The sequence below is a fragment of the Homalodisca vitripennis genome, chromosome 4, assembly GCF_021130785.1.
Source record: "Homalodisca vitripennis isolate AUS2020 chromosome 4, UT_GWSS_2.1, whole genome shotgun sequence".
NCBI classification, from domain to species: Eukaryota; Metazoa; Arthropoda; class Insecta; order Hemiptera; family Cicadellidae; genus Homalodisca; species Homalodisca vitripennis.
In genome coordinates this window covers 6,166,484-6,179,935 of record NC_060210.1, presented here as the reverse complement: position 1 = coordinate 6,179,935, position 13,452 = coordinate 6,166,484, and the positions used below count along the sequence as shown (strand labels likewise).

Genomic DNA, 13,452 nt, shown 5'->3' with positions numbered 1-13,452 from the left:
ATGAATAACAAAGTGCCTGTGAAAATAACTATTTATTTATGTTTAATTTCCTATAAAGTCAGTCGATATAACCTTTTGAAATAAAAAATAAGACAATAACTCACCCTAATATATATTCTATTTTCAATTTGTATTTAATTATTATTAAATGTTTTATATATTACAAGGTTTACTGTAGTGTGCTATCCACTTTAAAAACGATTCCATGTAATTTATTATAATGTAAATGGAACAATTAAAAAGTATCACAAATATTGTATTTGAAGTAACAGCGTGAAAATTGCAAATTTGTTTGAATTTGCACACAGTAGTGTCATCTTTGTCATTCATAAGACAAAAACTTACCTAGATACTTAACTAATATTTAAAAACATGTATTTTTTTGTCAGCAGGTGAACAAATAAACACACAAGAACATATTATCATTCTTGAGACGTTTAAAACCTAACTACACAAATTTCAAAACATAACTGTGTCAGCTAAAATTATTATCAAAAGTAATGTTTTTGTTAAAAAGATATCAAATGATGCCATTTAATTAAGTATATATGTATATAATTTTATTTCCTAAGGGTTTCTCTGTACGAAATAGTTTTACAGAATAACTTCATACTGCGTAATAAATAATTATTTACCAACTAAATAACAACCATATCACTTATTTAAGAACAGTAATATTATACAATCTCTGTCAAAAGTATAAGAACACTAGCAAAATACTAATACATGTACTCTAGTACTGTACTTAAAGCTGTCTCTACAAACAGAAAACATTATGTGGAATCCGCTGTATTAAATATAGAAAGGTTTAATTTGTGTAAAAAACTTTTGTTTTCCATGGGCTTTATAGCATAACATTATCAAATTTAGCAAATGTTTAAGTACTAGAGTTTGTATATATATATATATATATATAGTGTACATTTATATATAGTATAATATATATATATATATATATATATATATTATATATAATATATTATATTATATATTATATATAATAATAATAATGTAATAAAATATTATACATATATATATATATATATATATATATATATATATATATATATATATATATATACACATATATATATATATATATATATTATATTATATATATTATATATAATATATTATATATAATAATAATAATATAATAAAATATTATACATATATATATATATATATATATATATAATAATAAATATAATAATATATTATATATATAAAATATATTATATATATATATATATATATATATATGTATATATATATATATACATATAAATGGTAGCACATTCACCCGGCAAATGAGAGATCCGGGTTCGACTCCCGGCGGAGCAAGTACTTTTTGTGATTCAATGTTTATTGAAATTAAATAAGGCTATTGCCATTTATACAGTTTAATGTAAATAAAAGTCGTTTGACAGGTATTTGGTCTTCCGATCATATGTTAGTTTGCTTATATAAACGCATATGTGACAGATACGGCCAAATACAAAATAATTGAATCCGAAAATGTAAGTGCTCTGTGGTGTAATGGTAGCACATTCACCCGGCAAGTGAGAGACCCGGGTTCGACTCCCGGCGGAGCAAGTACTTTTTGTGATTCAATGTTTATCGAAATTATATATATATAACTAATATCATATTCATTCATTGTGTTCTATTCATTGGAGATTATTTTTAAATTGTTTCGACTTAAAATTATTGTAATGAAATAATTTGTAGGTTACCAGATCTATTTCAATATATCATATTTGTCTGCCAAGAACAAAACTGGTATACATTTTTATCAGTGTAAGTGGAATGAGGCATCTCAGATCAATTTTTTTATGAGCTAGAGTATGGTAAATGAACAAATATGATGTATAATTACTTTTAATAGGAATGTGAAGAAGGAAAAAAGTTCAATTGCGTAAACATGTTCAATTGAGTAAACAATGGGTTTTCAAACATTGTTTAGTGAAAATAAAGTTCCTATCACTATAAGTCACAGTTTGCATTTTTTCCCTCCAGCTAATGTTTGTATAGCTATGAGATATTTGACAATCAGCACAGTTTTGATGTTCTTAAAACACCTGTGATAGATTCATAACAAACATCTGTATATTTTGTACAATTTGTTTGGGTTTTACACAATTACTCAGAAAAATACTTAATTAAGCTGTAGTTTTACATATTTTGGTTTTAGGTACTTATTTTATTGTGTTAAAGTTATTACTAGGATACTAATTTGATTAATAATGAAACTAAAAAATTCAATAAATTGATCAATGAATTGAGCATAAAATTTATCAAAAACATTTATTGCTCTATACATTTAAGGCAATTTAAATAATAAATCAAAGAGTTATTTTCAATTAGTGCTTTAAAGTAAAACAAAAATTAATACACATGTAGTCACCAGTGATTAGTGGTTTAGGTTTGTGATATTGTTGTGTAGTACTGCTTAATAATGCTTCAAAGAAACTACCTACTTCCATGTATCAAAATAGTCATTTAGGTAGTAATATTTTATTTATTTAATTTGTATTAACTTATTTTATTTAAACATAATATGAAACCAATATTTATTTCTAGTTATAAGTTGTCATTGACTTAGTAAACTATAATAAAGTGAATTTTAATTTATATAATAAAACATCCATTTTGTGTTTTTTATATTTAATTTCTCCCTTTTTCCTTCATTTTAGTATCGTTCTTGAGAATGTCAACCATTTGTCTGGAACAATGTATCGTTGTACATGTTTTTCAAAAAACTGTTTCACAACGATGTATTGTGTCTTTCTTCCAAAAACTATTGTACAAGGACATTTCATTGTTGTGTAAATATTTTTTTGTAAAACAAGCGTATCTTTATACCAGCGAAGAATTAAAATCCCTTCATAGTAAAATTAACATTTTGTACTTTCCTTTAAGCTTCCATATAGTATTGAGTGTAAAAATATTGCTGTGATTTGGATGGCCATGGCACGCGCTCAATTGCTTTGGCAGTGGAGTGACTATTGTTTCTCCAAATTACTTGAAATTGTTAAGATCTGTTCGTAATTATGAGCATATTTATTTTTTATGATATTCAAATATTAATATACAAAATAAATAAATAAAATATATTTTATAACAATCTAAAAAATTCTAAATGTAAATAAAATATAAAAAATTGCTTTTACCCAAAACAGAATTCTATTGGCTGAAGAATAAGACTAGTTTCAAGCAAATATCGGTGATGTGTACAAATTTACACATTTTGAAGCAAAACACTTGGTAAACGTCAATTTGAGCTGATAGTTTTGAGTATTACAAATGTTTAAAACCTGAACATTTTTGGGAAAAGATTTTTGTTATAAACAGCTAAAGCGTTAAAAATGTGTGATATGACATTATACTTTTGTGGTATATTTCATTCTAGCAGAGTTTTGATTTTATTATTTTTAATATAAAAATATGAAAATATATTTAAGGTTATTAAGAAATTATTATTAATTTTTATTTCAAAACAGCAGAGCCCGGAAGATAATGAATGGTTGTGTGAGGGGGAGTGTGGGGTAAGGAGGAGGGCGAGGTTTACAACTCTCTGAGGACCCATACTGTGGTCTACTCTCCAGGGGTACATTGGGGGTGTGATGAGCACTCTGGGTTTGAGAGCACGGAATCTTCAAACCAGCAATCACGTTTCTGTACTTTGCATATATAGTTTATTTTAGAATCTACTGTTTTAAATTCTAGAATGACAAGATTCACTATACAAACATAGTACCTATATTTTTTCACGCTAAATTAGATCACCTTGTGAGTGTCTATTGACTTTTGTTATATTGTAAGACATATACTGAAAAAAAATAACTTCATTTTTATCACGTGATATTGCATATTACTGTCTGCAAAATGAGTTTATCTTTGATAATATTTCATAGAAAAAGATTACTGTGAATGCTTTAGGAGTACTTATCATGTGTAGAGAATTTGGATTCATAACGACTGGAACAAGCAAAAAAGATATTACAACTCACAATATATTGTGGTTAAATATACTAAAATTATTTTGAATTCTTAAAAACATAAATTGTACCGATATAATACAACAATAAATATTTTTGATTTATGTTGCATTCTGTACAGTTATTTATCTTAAATTATGCTAAGAAAAAGAAGTTTTCATTTTTGATGTCACATTGCATATTGCTATTTGAATATGTATAGGAACAGATAACTTTCAATGCTTTAGGAGTACTTATCATGTGTAGACAATTTGGATTCATAACGACTGGAACAAGCAAAAAAGATATTACAACTCACAATATATTGTGGTTAAATATACTAAAATTATTTATAATTCTTAAAACACAAATTGTGCTGATAGAACACAGCAATAAATATTTTTTGATTTGTGTTACATTTTGTACAGTTAATTACTTTAAATCGTGTTAACGCACAATTCTTTAGTGAGACGCTAATTTAGTCCATTGAGTGTAATAACCTGCAGCAAAGCCTTACATAAAGTTTGTGTTTTCAATAACTGGAACTCAACTAAAGTTTTGTTGAGTAAGTAATTAAGGAACAATGGATCAACAAATTAACTGCCTCATGCCTCATCACTGAAATCGAATTGGAAGCTTAGAACTAATTGGCTTGGATTTTCTCTTCCCTTTGCCAAAATAAAACTTCATTAATTACAATTAGGAGCTATAGGTGACTAAAGTTCGATATTGCTTTGATGTAATAATAAATAAGCCACTTGCAAATTTTACTTTATAGCTTTAAGAAACATGTTACAGTAACTTCATACTATGAAAAAGTGGTTATGAATGTGTTTAATCTTGGTAAATTATCAGACAAAGTCCCGTTCCTTTCACGTCCATGACCACAGAAGTCTCAGTTGAACAGGTGTCCTCAGTGCAATCTGATGGCCAGTACTAGTAATACCATTGATGTGGCCTAGCACAACAATTCTATTAATTAGCCCTTGTTACTAACATCATGAGACCTTAAGGATTGCTTTGACAGTTTAAAAATTGAGATGTGCATTTGTGATTTAAATATTCAACTTTAATTTTGTTTAAACATACGTTTTTTCATTCCATTTTTGGTTTAAAAAAACAAGGCATTTTAATAAAAAAATTTAATGTTGTTTATCAATTTGAACAATTTATATAATAATGGACAATTTATATATCCCCTAAGGGAGAGGGAGAGAGAGGGAGGGAGGGAGATAATTTACATCTTATTATTTTGTTAATAATAGTAAGATTCAATATATGTTTCTAAAAATAAGTACGGCAAAAATCTTATTAATCGGACTATTTTAAGCATTGTTTTAATTAAATGAGTGAACTCTACAAATTTCTAATAATTTGTCTCTTAGTTAAATTAAAATTATTTAAAAATATCAATGATTGTGAAGAAAATCTTAAAAGATGTGCTTTTTTATTTTATTTTAATTCTCAATCGAGTGTTAAGGTATTAGTTGTTTGATCGCAGGAACTATTTTTAACTTTTCCGCTTGTATGTATGGTGTAAAAAAAACACGATCGAGACTGTTAAATCAAAAGTAAGATTACTATTTTAAAGTAATAGTCGCAGTTTTTCCTAATTGTAATCAACGACATTAAAAATTTAGGCTACAATAGTGTTACAGTTATTAGATTAAGAAATCTCGTCCGTTGACACGGTCCCTTCAAATAGACGTGTGGCGGGGGGCTCGACCTGGTAAAGTTGCCCAAAAAACCGGGCTGATTACTGGTCTGTGTAGAACTGGAGTTTCTCGGAACATTTCAACCCTCTAAAATGATTCAGTCGAAGTTACCGTGTATACAGAAATCCGCTTACGTTATCAACTGCACGATTGGAGAGATTGCGCAAACCGCTCAGCCACATCGCAGTGGGTAGTTTTAAATATATAAAGGGCTCAACCCTAGTGCCTACTATCAAACTCATAGTAATATTTGATTTCACATATTCTGTCCACAAATAAGCACAAATCGAGTCAATACGAATAAATAAAAACTGGATTATACTTGTACAGTGACAAATACTTGTATATGTTGATTTTCAGTTTGCAGAAAGTACTCCCTCTGCTTTAAGGGCACTAACATATAAAAAGAATATACAGGCAAAGTAATGAATTGCTTATTACAGCACTGATGTTCAGTTCTGAGGTATGTTCCAAATTTTAAGATTAGGCCTTGGAAAGTTAACAATTGATGAAATATTTTGCAGATGAAATTTTAGTTGATGTACTACAGATGAAATACCTAATTGATAAAATACTTTACAGAAAGACAACAAAATGAGTTAATGGAGATTTTTGAACTACCCTGCTTCAGACAAATCGCATTACATTATCAGCAACTGGTGGAAGAGAAGAAAATCAGTATAACAAACTTCAGAAAGTATTTTATGTATGAAGCGATTGTCAATAGCGCCATGGAAATTACTGATCAGTCAGATTTTAGGGAACAACGGAAAAAAACCTTTTCAAATATTTTGTCTGGAATCCTAAATTGACAGTAATTTTGTGTATTTTTAACGTTGTTCTGTCGTAAATGTGTTTATTTTTAACTAAATTATACAGCAACATTACCGAGGTAACCATAATCTGTTACAATATAAAAATGTGTTATTGTCATTTCTTAAAAAGTCAAACATATTCATATAACAACTAAATATCGTATTAAGGGGGTTCGCTACTAAAAATAGGTAAAAATCATGATTAAAAAAATTCTCCCTTATTTTTTCTGTTAGGTTATATTACACAATAAAATATATCACAACATATTTTTTATCATTATTTTCATCACAAACACAAAACCACATATTTTATAAGTGATTTTATTTCTTTGAAATTTAGAATATTGTCTAGAAAATATTTATTTATAGTTTAGTACGACAATATGCACCTTTATTTATAAATGTATTAACTACAAGAGACGCCGTATACATGTCAATATTTATTTTATTTGATGCACTATTTGTATTTTAATGTGACATGAACAACATGTACTCTATAATGCAAATATTCATCATTAATAAAATAACATAAATAGATTTAATTACTAAGTTATTTTGTTTACTCCAAGTGGTAGATCATGTTCTCAATCAAACGTTGTTTACCGAAAGTTCAGATTTTCATGTTTTTCAAGACAGAATACCATATAAATTTAAAATAGACAAAATTCGATATACATCTAGAAACTCCTTAACTACACTATCAAAATGTTTACCATTTATTCTGTATCTAAGTATGTAAATATTTAGGTAGATTGATATATATATATATATATATATATGTATGTAGTTTTGTGCGCAACAAAAAAGATAACAAATAAAAAGATAAATTTACAGTATAAAACAATCACATTAAAGCTTGAATAGCTTAAACACTAATAGAATTATTTTATTAGTTCAACTTAAATGTGAAGTTATGTCGTTATCTTTAAAATAATATCGAATTAAAAAAAAATCTATTGGACACTTTTTGTAGAATATCAACTTTAAAAAACCTCCGCTATTTATATATTTTTATACTATAACCCAATGAGGAAATAATACGGTAATCAATTTCCTCAATTAATAAAAAAATCACCTTTTTTAGTAGTGAATCACCAAGTTTGTCATGCATTTTGCAAAGTTTATTATAAAAACCAAACCTGATGTTGTAGTGTTAGTAAACCTGCAATTATTGTAAAGGCTCTAGGGAACGGGATATTAGTGTTTAACTAAACATGAATTGACTTCCTCTCATCAGAGGGAATTAGCAGCCATTTCCGAGTATCTCGGATTCTGTCAGTCTGTTACCCAAGTAATTAAAGTCGAGCATAAACTTTCCATGAAATTTCATTAAACTCAAATGTCCCGAAGTCATACAACTATGAAGAGCTTTTAAACTTAACCAATTTCAACTCGAGATGCTGCACACTTATATATGTTGCAAGTTGGATGGAGTTTGGCTCTGATGGAAATTTACAAACTTACTTGTGTTCTTTTCTGGGGTCTGGGCGGGAGAAAACATGCCACCTGACTACCACAACAAAGTGGAGACGGGAATACACTTTGGCATTTATGTTTCTTTTGTAGTAAGTTGTTTAGAAACAATGCATCTCTTATAACAGTTTCGCTCAGTGGAATGTTTGCCTTTACAAACTCTGTCTAGTTCATTTTGTAAGTACAACATAAATACATACACACATGTCGATAATAAACGTTAAAATGGCTCTTGATTTAATATAATTCATTTTTTGCCCTGAGTTGTGTATAAGTAAGGCTACATCAACCCAAGAAACATAACCAGTATTAGAATACATTCTTTCTTTGGATCCACTTTCAAATAATTGGATATTTAAGTTGATGCGATCGTTTTGTCGGACGTTAAAAGTCGAACAGTGAAATAATTTAAATGAAAGTTAAATTAAATAACTCATATTTCCGTACCCATTTCCACTGTGTTTCGTTACAGAATTCCTAGAATTTCAGGATATAAAGGATCTGAATAATACTTTCACACTGAAATACGCCTATGTTCAACTTTGTCATACTAGTAGTTATCCGCGGCATCACACGCAATTTTGCAGGTTTTGCACCTGTATGAGCACCTCTGGTTCGAGTGAATTTTATTTCCGACGCTAATGTCGAGTTTGTTTTCTTCCCATAATCAAGAAAATATGGTAAAACGTGTATATTTATGGTCATTGTAATTTATTCCAATCTTAATATTTTTGTTCCATAGTTTATTTTGCTTCTTTCTCGACGAGGAAAATATATACACAGCTTTGAGAAGCCTACTTTTATCAAAAGCTAACTAATTTAGGTTTAATAACAATCTTTAAATGTAAAATAAAGTTAGACTACATTGCCCCTTATATCTGCACTGCTAGTTACTCGCTATTTTGCACGCAATGAAATAGGTGTTGCACGTGTATGACCACTGCTGGTTCGAGTGAATTATATTTTCGACGCCATGTTGAGTTTGTTTTGTTGCCACGATCAAGAGAATACGTCAACATTTTTATACTTATGGCCGTTGCAATTTACTTGTTCTTTGTATGATTTGTTCCATACTTGATTTTGCCTTGTTTCCCGATCAACATAATAAATATCACAGATTAGATAAGCCCACTTCTGTAAAAAAGTGAACTAGGGTAAATTTTATATAAGTTTTTAAATTTATTGTACAATTTAGATAGTAGCATTGTTTGTTGAGTCTAGTACTTATAAAAATAACATTAACAAAGGCACTACGCGTTTGTTTCTTAAGAAACTGACAAATATTGTTATTATTGTAGTACATTTAGAGCTGGAATTGACGCATTAGTTCAAAAGTATAGTACAGCGAACTTCCACCTAGCATATCTTGCCAACTGTTTCAAAGGGAGTCTTCGGAGTCGAATTCTGACCATATTATGTTTCAGACATTTTGTAGGGTAGATGATCACCTACCTAATCGATGTCGTCTAAAACGGCTTTAAAATTAATCGACATTACTACTATTATTAGAGATCATTTAGTGTCAGTTAAACTTTGATTATGCACTATAAATATTATAATTAAAAATGTAATAATTTAAATACTTAGGTATGTAAACAGTACTGATAAGGTATACGGTGCTGATAGTTTGTATCGTATACCTTATCAATGAGAAGTAGATGTGATGTTACCTCGACGACTTGTGTCATAAAAATTGAATTTAGCGTCTCGTGTATTGCTTTGTGACCCAGAATAAATAAATTGGTTTGGCTTGTTGCCACGATGTTCAAATAAGAAGTCTTGTTACTTTTGTTATGCAGAGACTGCGATGGGATTCCCGCTGCTTTAAATACCAGTGGGGCGTAGCCCGGAAGTATTTACGATATAAGAACAGGCCCATATTCATCCCAGGAATCGTAAGAATGTCTGTGTAAAATGTCAGTACAATCGGTTGAGTAATTTACGCGTGAAAACAAAACAAACAAACAAAGACACTTTCGCATTTATAATATTATAATGAAGATGTTCAAATGTCATAAGAGTATAATTATTGTACTCGGTTTGTTTACTTATTTATTTATTCTAATATTTTCACCATAATGGTTGCCTATAAAATCCCATGGAGTGACACACTCTAAGAAATCGATGTTTTTGATATATATATATATATATATATATATATATATATTATATATATATATATATATATATATATATATATACAGGGTGTATATTATGTCTGGAAACACCCAAATATATCCTTTAATAATTTAAATATAAATTTGAAACCTCTTACAATCGTGATAGAGATTGGGCATCTACTTTTTGGAACAATGTTTTGTTATGTCACACCAACGGGGGACGTCCTGCCGAGGGTATCGTGAATATTCTTAATGGAAGCCTATACCTTGTGATACATAATTTTAAAGGTAATAGCTTACTGAATTGAATGCCACAAACCGTATCTCAAAGGAATTATTCTATCAGAAAATAGAGCATTTTTAGTATTGAAAATTTACTGATGTTCAACAATGTAATTTTAACATGGTTCTTGCCACGAAATGTGTTACACTAATTTTTTAGCATTTTTTAAATGTTCAATTAAAATAAAATAAACAATTTATTTTTAAGACTTTTCTAACAGCATACATTATTTTTTATTTGTAATAAGAAATCAATAACATAAGTATTTCCATAATTGTACTGTAATAAAAACTGGCAAATTTGTGCTAATAGAACCAGCTTAAAATGAAATTTTTGTTTTATTTAATTGAACATTTAAAAAAATGCTAAAAAATTAGTGTAACACATTTTGTGGCAAGAACCATGTTAAAATTACATTGTTGAACATCAGTAAATTTTCAATACTAAAAATGCTCTATTTTCTGATAGAATAATTCCTTTGAGATGCGGTTTGTGGCATTCAATTCAGTAAGCAATTACCTTTAAAATTATGTATCACAAGGTATAGGCTTCCATTAAGAATATTCACAATACCCTCGGCAGGACGTCCCCCGTTGGTGTGAAATAACAAAACATTGTTCCAAAAAGTAGATGCCCAATCTCTATCACGATTGTAAGAGGTTTCAAATTTATATTTAAATTATTAAAGGATATATTTGGGTGTTTCCAGACATAATATACACCCTGTATATATATATATATATATATATATATATATATATATATAAGTAGATAGTAATATGGGGTTCCTGGCGCACTTTCGGAGCCAACCGAAAAGCAATGTAAAATACTGTTCAATGTACCATAAAGGAAGCTGAGAAATAACACAGCAAATCTCAATGAAAAATTAACCGAATCTACTACAGTCGTTCGTCTCCAAAAGCGATCGGTACATTACTATCTACTCCTGAGGAATGAAAAATTAACCAAATCTGAGCTTCTACTTTCTTAAGCTGTGCTTTGTCAAATCTGCTACGAATAAAGGATTTATCTTAATAAAATTTAATCAATTTAAAACATTTTTACTAAAAACATACTGTACTTTAATAAAAAACTTTTCTACTAAATAAACAACATGAACTCACCAAGCTCTCTTCAGTTTCTAGCATTTCAAAAACTTACAAAGAAAGACAATTTTAACGAGTTCAACGAATTACCAAAACATTTTAAAGAACAGTTGATACTTTCCTTAAATGATACAGAATTCAAAGAACTTGTAAAGTCTTTTGCAGAAAAAACGTCTAATGGAGTGTTTTACTATCGGCAAAAAACTAAAAAAGTAAGGGATTACATATTTAATATAATTACGAAAGATATTGAAAAGAAAGTAAAAAATAAACAAACAGAGAGTTTTCATCGTTTTTTTATGACATTTTTCCCATATTATACGTTCTTTCAAGATAATCAAGACTTAATTGATGAATTTCTTAGGAATTTTTGTGAGTATCAAGATTTATCAACACAATTCATTAAAGAGCATTATAGAATTTTTCTTATAGAATATAGCCACATTTTGTGTGAAACAAAAGGTATTACTGTAGATAATATTCCATGTGATTCCTATGAAGAAAGACACCAACTATGGTTATCAAAACAGTACTATGACGTGGGGAGGGACTGCAAGTTTTAGAGTTAAGACTTTATTCTACAAAGTTAATTGTTATAATTTCTTTATCTTTTATAGTCTTCTTTCCAGTAACAACCAAGTGTAATTTTTCATTTTTGTTTAATTCTTTAATCTTTTTCTCATCCAAAACAGTCAAAAATCTGTTCGGCAAGTGTACTTTACAATCTTCCAACTCGGCAATTATTGTAAACCCGAATTTATCTTTCATTTTCTCCAAATTCAAGATTCTATGTTTCTTCCTTTCTTCCAATTCATTTAACTTCTTATACTCTTTGAATTTACATTCTCCAATATCATTTAACTCCTTCAAGAACTCCATTTAAATAGAAAAAATTTAAAGACGGAAAAAATGAAATTTGCTAACAATCACTCGAGAAGTCGGGGAGAATGTGAGTAAAACCGCATTCTTTTCAAGAGGTTCCTCGTTTAATTTCTCCAAATGTACTATAAAATCATCGAGGATTTCTGGCTTAAAATCGTAGACAAATTCAACATCCAGATAATGAAAAAATACAGGTAATATCTTTTCATAATAAACGTGTGTATTTAAACCAACAAACCTAATGTATTCTTTGAAAAGGAAAATAATTTTGTCAATGGTTCCAAGAGATAAGTAAAAATTTTTATTCTGTTTTCTAAATTCTGTAACAAATTTTGTTTGCTTCTTGTCTCCGTATTGTAATTTTGTAAGCAGGTTATTCAAATGTGTTAATTTATTTCGAAATTTCTTAGGTTTAGGTCTTTCTAACAAAATTAAATTACAACCTCTACAAACTAAATATCTTTTATCGATAATTTCTCCTCTATTAGAACACTTGTAACAGTTGGCATTATACTCTTCCATTTAAACAAAAAGATTTTTTTATAAATGGAGATTATGGAACTAAGTCTGCCGAGATATAAATTTTTCAGCGCAAATGTTTGTGTTTACATTTCTACAACAGAGATAAATAGAAATAATTTCATTCTATTGTACAACTATTTAGGATATTTTGTCTATGATTACAAAGATTATTCCGGAAGAAATCGAGATTTTTCATCAGCGAAAGAGTATATTTTTGAAGTTTTAGAAGGAATGAAAGAGAATAATATGAATTTAGCAAATTATTTTTCTTAAATAAAAAATCTATTCTACTAAATAGTCATCAAACAACATGAACTCTCCAAAATCACTTCAGTTTCTAGCATTTAAAGAACTTACCACAGGAAATAGTTATAAAGACTTCTTTGAATTACCTAAATATGTTAAACAAATGTTGATATTTTCCTTAAGTGAAAACGAATCCTTAAATGAAAACGAATTCAGAGAACTTTTAAGTACTAAAAAGTGTTCAATGCAATTTATTACAGACAACTTAGATAGTATAAATATGTTAAATGTAATAGGAGATTTTAAATTA

General features: G+C 28.5%; 1 non-coding gene across 1 annotated transcript; it reads left to right on the top strand.

Moving 5' to 3' along the window:
* Window positions 1-1,525: 1,525 nt before the first annotated feature.
* On the top strand, window positions 1,526-1,596 carry Trnaa-ggc. The gene has a single exon. It is a non-coding gene; the product is annotated as a tRNA-Ala (tRNA).
* The last annotated feature ends 11,856 nt before the right edge of the window (window positions 1,597-13,452 follow it).